Here is a 6,526-nt window from a genome sequence, read left to right on the forward strand (position 1 = left end):
TAAACCTAGCCCAGCTTGGCACAAAGAAGATGTAGAAGGAGCAGCCGCAGCTTGTACAGCCAAAAGCACTTGTGGAAATTCTAGGAATGTGAACCAGAAGAATCGCCCCAGGTCCCCAGGCGCTGTTCTCACAGCACACTTAGCACGCTGTGGGGCTGGACAAACAGCCCTTCCCACTGGGCGCAGCTCTCAGCCTGAGGCTGGAAGCACGACGGGATGTGGCAGCCTGGACGCGGGGTAATGTAGTAGGTGCAACAAAAGGCATCAAATTAGAAAATGGAAACTTTTCCCTCCCTGCACTGTAATTTGCCTGTCACTTGGCTTTAAAGCAGCTGAAAACAATTTTTTGAAGGCGAATGTTTATTTCCTGAAGTCTTGTGAATAATTATAGGCCTGTTCTCTACATACTCGACATTCCACTGGCATTTCCCATAACTCTGTCAGCTCTGGCGGTTCCTAGCACACGTGTATGTTGGTGCTTTGCATGAAAAGGGGCTGCTGTTGAATGTGTGGCACCTTTGATCAGAGGCGTGTGACATGCTCTACCTACAACTCAGCAAACTCAATATAGCATGTGTCTGTGTGTGTGTGTGGAGTGTGTGTGTGTGTGTGTGTTTCCAAGTTCATTTTCTAAATGCTATGAGTAGGATCTACTGGGAAAATTCCTGATTTTACATCTGTCTTACCGCAGGAAGAGAAGGGCAAGCTAATGAAATTTTTATGAGCTGTGCTGCCTAGTGTTCACTGACAAGTCTTTGCCTTTCTAGGGGAAGCTTTGACCCCACGTGGTGAGGGAGTTTGTAACCCGATGCTATTGTTGGAATAATTATAGTCTAAGGTTTTCCTGTCAGCACCCAAGTTAGCTCAGGAAAGTTATATATTTTGAAATTCTTGTACCTCGTCCTCTAAAAAATATATGCTCTGCAAAATCAGGTGGTTGAAGGCCAATAAGTTGGCCATAAAACAGCTCTCACATCACTGAAAGGAATGACTGAGATGTACATATGTGTATCAAGTTCCGCAGTGTCATGTACACTTAATAGGATTATTGATGGCCCATTTATAAGGATTTCTTGGTAGAGGAGTTCAGTTGAATATTATTTCTTCTGAATGTTGGAATTCATATTTGGAATTCGGATTTTTATTATAATTAATAAAATAAGTCTGACATTAGAGTTGCACAGCATTTTAGATAAATACTTTCTACCTAGTACTTTAATGTAATTTTGGTTTTTACTACTATCTTTCAGGGAAATTTTTATTCTTATTTCCAAGGGGGAACTAAAATGTAGAGGAATTTCATGGCTCTTAGATTGAGCATGTATATGAGAAGCTTTTTCATGGCGCTCCTCTTAAACATTAGATTGATTCAGGGCTTACGGCCTTTGCAAATCCCCAGATCCAGCCTGTGATCCCTTATGTGAGTTTTATGAATGAGCAACAGTAGTTTCCTGTTTTTTATTTTGTCATCCAGGACAGTACAGGTTGTTGTTCTGTTGTATACTATTTAGGAACATTTTCTATAACTTTTAATTATTTAAAAACGTATTTGATTCCAAAACTCCTGTGCTGTAGATATATAACTGGAATTTTTGGCAATGAGAATTGTATACAGGTGTCTGTGCGTTGGTGCAGTTCTGTGGGACTAAAGGTATTTAAAAATGGTCACAACTGTACATTGGCTTAAATTTAATAACAGCACCATCTTTGAGCTCGTAAAGTGAACTTGTGCTTCTTAGAAAATCACTGTTGGAAAAATGCATCCCTAACTTTTATTCCCATAATCGTGAATGACAATGATGCTTTACTTTTGGCAAACTGATCCAATTGTAATAAACTAGCATTTAAGGCATTGTTTCCCAGAATATGTTTGTGCTATACATATATGGGCATATAAGCTCCTCCCACTAGCTCTCTAAACCATTTACCCTGTTCTTTTTTATTCCTTCCCCCCTAACCTTTCATTGTATTTTCTAATTATTTTGGGGTTTTTTTGTGTAATTTTTTTCAGGTCTTAAAACTTTTTATTTGCATATTTAAAAAATGTGCATTCCAATAATTAAAATCATTTGAACAACAAAAAAAATGACACTCTGATTAAACTGCATTTTACAGCCTGCAGGACACCTTGGACCAGCTTGGTTTTTTCTCTAGATTTCACCCTCATCCCACCCAGCTCGTTCCTTCACCAACATGTAAGTTCTCCCCGCTCCCCGCCAGCCAGCCAGGCAGATGGGAGCGGCAGGTGCGGCCTTCGTTGTCAGTAGTTCTGATGTGCAAAGGGGAAGCACAGTCACTTAAACTGATCCAACCTCTTTGCATCTTACAAAGTTAAACAGCTAAAAGAAGTAAAATACGAAGGCAATGCTTGTGGAATGTACAGTGCATATTGTTGGCGCATGCCTCATTACGATTCGCCTGCTTGCTTCTCCTGTTCAATCGTTTCTTTTGAAGGTAGTAGATTTTTCTCTTGCATTTCTGTCTTCTTCAATTTCGACTTACCGAATTTCTCAATCTCAGCCATATGGGGTTTGTCAGACATGGGTGCAGAGGAAGCTGAGCGAGGTGCGCGAACGGGGGAAGTCCCATCTGCTCAGTGACCGCCGCCGAGTCTACTGTGTAATTTTTTAAATTGTCACCAGAGGATACCTTTCCACTGATCTCCAGCGAGAGTGGAAGGGAGGGGGAGAGACAGAGAGAGAAACATCGATGTGAGAGGGACACATGGACTGGTTACCTCCCTCACAAGCCCCAACCAGGTCTAGGGATCTAGACTGCTGCCCTTAACCAGAATCACACTCCGGACCCTTCAGTTCATGGGCGATACTTCAACTGAGTCAAACTGGCCAGGGCTATTGTGTAATACTTATTTCACTGTACTTCAATGCAAACTCCTCAAAAGAATCTTACTCTATTTTGTGCACTGATATACTCCACATAGTAGGTGTTCTACAAGTATTTGTGGAAGGACAGAAGGAATAAAAGAAGTTTGGTTTAGATCTGTGTTACTTGCATTTTTTAAATCCCTGACTAATACATTCAGTCAGTACTTTGGTAATTACCTTCCACACTCCTTCCCAGCCCTTGGCCATCTTTAATTGCTCAGTAGACACATGAGTGCTAATTAACTACTAAATATTTTACAATGTGCAATATGGTGGTGATCTAAACTAAAATATTTGGTCCTCACCCTCAAAGAGGCACAGGTGGTTGAAAACAACAAACAAAAAATGATACACGTATAATTCAGTGCAAAATTTAATTTCCGTAAAAGTCCAGAGGGAAAGGACATCAGCAAAGTTATAATAATTATAGAAGGCTTCCTGGAACAGAAAGGGATTGTAAAATTGGAAAATCATATAATTATATTATATAATTATTTTTACTAGGATATATCGTGTATTTTATCCTTTGTTGTTAAAGAGTGTTTGGTTTTTCATAAAAAGAATCACTACTAGTAGCTCTCAAACTGGCTGACTACAGCTTCTAACCAGAAAGGAAGGCTTGTCAACAGATTTCACTTTCTGCTAGACTTACATCAAGAATAAGCTGTTAGGAGAAAGTAGGGAGGTCTATATGATTTTATTCTCTAGTAAATCAGTCAAATCAAAACTCAGGGATATGATGTGGCAAAGAAAGCAGGAACCTCAGGCATGTCAAGTTTTCCCTGGAGGGAAGCCGCATAGGCAGGCAAGCACGAAAGCCACATAATCACCTTATTCATGACTTTGAGTTCATCTCTGCTGCTATCGATTGGCAAGCACTTGGAAAGAGAAGGTAGTGAATGACACTCTTAGAGAAAAGCTTAAATATATTCCCTAGTTAATTGAAAGGCTTCAACACATACCAGGCTTCAGGCAACCCAAGAACAAAGGCTGAAATTTATCATAGGTGGAAACAGAAGAAAGTTAAGATCATCCCCAAATGCCTAGGTTTTATAACTTTTAACTTTAAGTATTACAACCTATTTCTTGAAACTCTCCTCTAGTGTGTATGTTCATGAACATTGTTCTTGTTTGCAGATACCCCAAACCCAGTTGTCTATAGTTTATCAACATAATAAAGATAGAAGGGAACTGTGGTCTTGATAGAACAAGGAGGATACCTCTTGCCCAGGACAGCATAGAATCCATGTGCATTCATTTATTCAGTCACTCAACAAATATTTATTTAGCCCTTTCTGTTGTAATAAATAATGATTTGATAAGTGGGCATGGGAAAATAGGAGAAACTTAAAAGTCAGGATGAGAAATTAAATGTTCGGTGTCTTAAAGTAGAGAACATTGCTACTACGAACAGAGAAGTGACATAATGGGTTAGTGAAGATCCTGGACAGGAGGGAGGGAATCAGGATTAGAGGTAGGAAACAGAAAAGGCCAGACTAGGGGTATAGCAGCAAGAAATAAGGGAGGGAGAGAGGTGATAGGAGACAGCTATGAAACATAAATAGGACACAGTAATGACTGGATAAGAACCATGGAAAATTCTTTTTTTGCGAAGTAATAAGAACAGAAGCCTGATTTGAGGGTATGGCAGAGAAAATGGAGGCAGCAGATATAGGCTCCTTATTTGAAAAGTTTGACAGTAAAAGGGGAAAAATTATAGCAGTAGCTAGAGAGGGCAGCTGGGTCATTTTCTATGAGAGCAGAGAGCATTCTTGTTTGAAGGCATGGGGTGAAAGCTGTGAGGAGGCACTGAAGATGCCGAGAGGCTTCATTGAGAATTAAGGTCTTGATGGTACTGGGAGGAGAGGAGCAGGGTGGTACAAAAGGAGCTCTGAGCTTTAGAGGGGGAGAGGGACCTGTTTCTTGAGACAGAGACAATAATAAGAAGTGAGAAAGTGGTGTCACTGAATCATTATAACTAAATGCGCCAACAGATAATGACTTGATCTTACCTGTGATATAAATGCTAAAGGCAGTATCTGAGGAGCGTAATAACTTCTCTCTTATTATAACTCCATCATGACAATGAAAGCATATTCTTAGGCCACCCTATAATTAGAATGTATCTCTCCTTCCCCAGTTTAATTTCCACTGAGTTTCGAACTCTGATTTTTACCAAAATGTCTTCTCTTCAGCAGACTTTTTTTTCCTCTTCATCTTTATGTACTTGCCCTGCCAGCCCACGTCACTGTCCTGCATGCTGCTTAGGTACTCCTGGGGTCACCGCTCCCTCTCCTGTTACTCTGGTTCCTTCTTTTGTGGAAAAAAATTATCTCTTTAAAGATCACCACAAATTAATATCATTTGATTCTTGACTATGCTATCATCCTTTCTTGATTTTCAATTTGATTTTTACTCAGAGCATGATGTATTTGCAGATTAATAATAGTACTTCCCTTTTCCATTAATCATGTTCTATTTTTCTATTTCCAAATATGAGTCACTTAAGCTAGTGGGCTCCAAAGGTGGTGGTGGGGAGGTACACAACCCACTGGGTAAAGAAGAAGAAATACAGAAAGTATTAGGATTTCCTTCTTTTTATCTAAAAACAAGACCTTTTTTTCCTACTATATAGCATGTAAAATGAACTAGGACCTCTTATTCAGTTTGTATTCACAGTCTCCTATATCACATATGTTATGCAAATATTCAGCATATCGTAGTGCATGTGTGCCTGGGTTAGGAAGTCTGTGCATGATGCTATCCACTTCAATATCAGACCATTCTTCATTGAAAAGTACAAGTGACTTTACAAGATCCTGGCAGAAAACCCACAGAGTCAAGGTCTAACTCATAATGCAAGCACAAGCAAACAACTAGACATCGGCAGAGCTGTCACCATTATTTTTCACATAAGCTCAACAGAAGCCAGTGTTCATGAAAAAACAAGTAAGCCAAGTGTAAAAATATCTGACAAGTAGTTAGACAACAAAATTGAAGTTATTAAGAGGATTTTTTCAAATACAGGTGAAGGCATATCATCATTAAGGATGGCTATAACCCTAAATGTATATTCGGCTAGTTACTAGTTAATGATAGTACATGCATATAATTTATAAATATGTAGGTATTGGGGAATTTTGCTCAACATCCTTTTACTAATGGAAGTGTATCCTAACAGTTTGGAGACCTCTGATCTAGTGCATTTTTTATTGGAGAATATGAATAGTTTTTAATGATTTAACAAAATGTCAAGTTTCCTGCAACTACAAAATGTCGCTTTGAAAATAGAAGATTCACATGACTTTTAAAAATATGCTTATTTATCATTAAGCCACTACACAAGAGAATTCAAAAGAAGCCTCACTACTGACAAAGATTAGTAAAATGCCCCTAGCGTGAAGATGAACAATGTGGTCAATGGGCACACAGCACAGGCCCTGATTTGTAGGTAAAGTTACTATTCTCTATATATATCATAGTGTGTTCAAGTAGCCACTATAGACTCTTGGCCTTGGGGGAAGGGACCATAAATACTCTTTGCAAGTTTAATTTCACTGCTACCATAGTTTTAAATGTCCTACTTCTAAAGTAGCTTTTTTTTAAGGTGATTCATTAATGGATATGTTCATTTGGAGCTT

The 6,526-nt window shown here is 39.0% G+C and overlaps 1 pseudogene; it reads right to left on the minus strand.

Annotated features, from left to right (window-relative positions):
* Positions 1–2,297: 2,297 nt before the first annotated feature.
* On the minus strand, positions 2,298–2,570 carry LOC102418282 (annotated as a pseudogene).
* Between the last annotated feature and the right edge of the window lie 3,956 nt (positions 2,571–6,526).

Source organism: Myotis lucifugus, unplaced genomic scaffold, assembly GCF_000147115.1.
Source record: "Myotis lucifugus unplaced genomic scaffold, Myoluc2.0 scaffold_0, whole genome shotgun sequence".
NCBI classification, from domain to species: Eukaryota; Metazoa; Chordata; class Mammalia; order Chiroptera; family Vespertilionidae; genus Myotis; species Myotis lucifugus.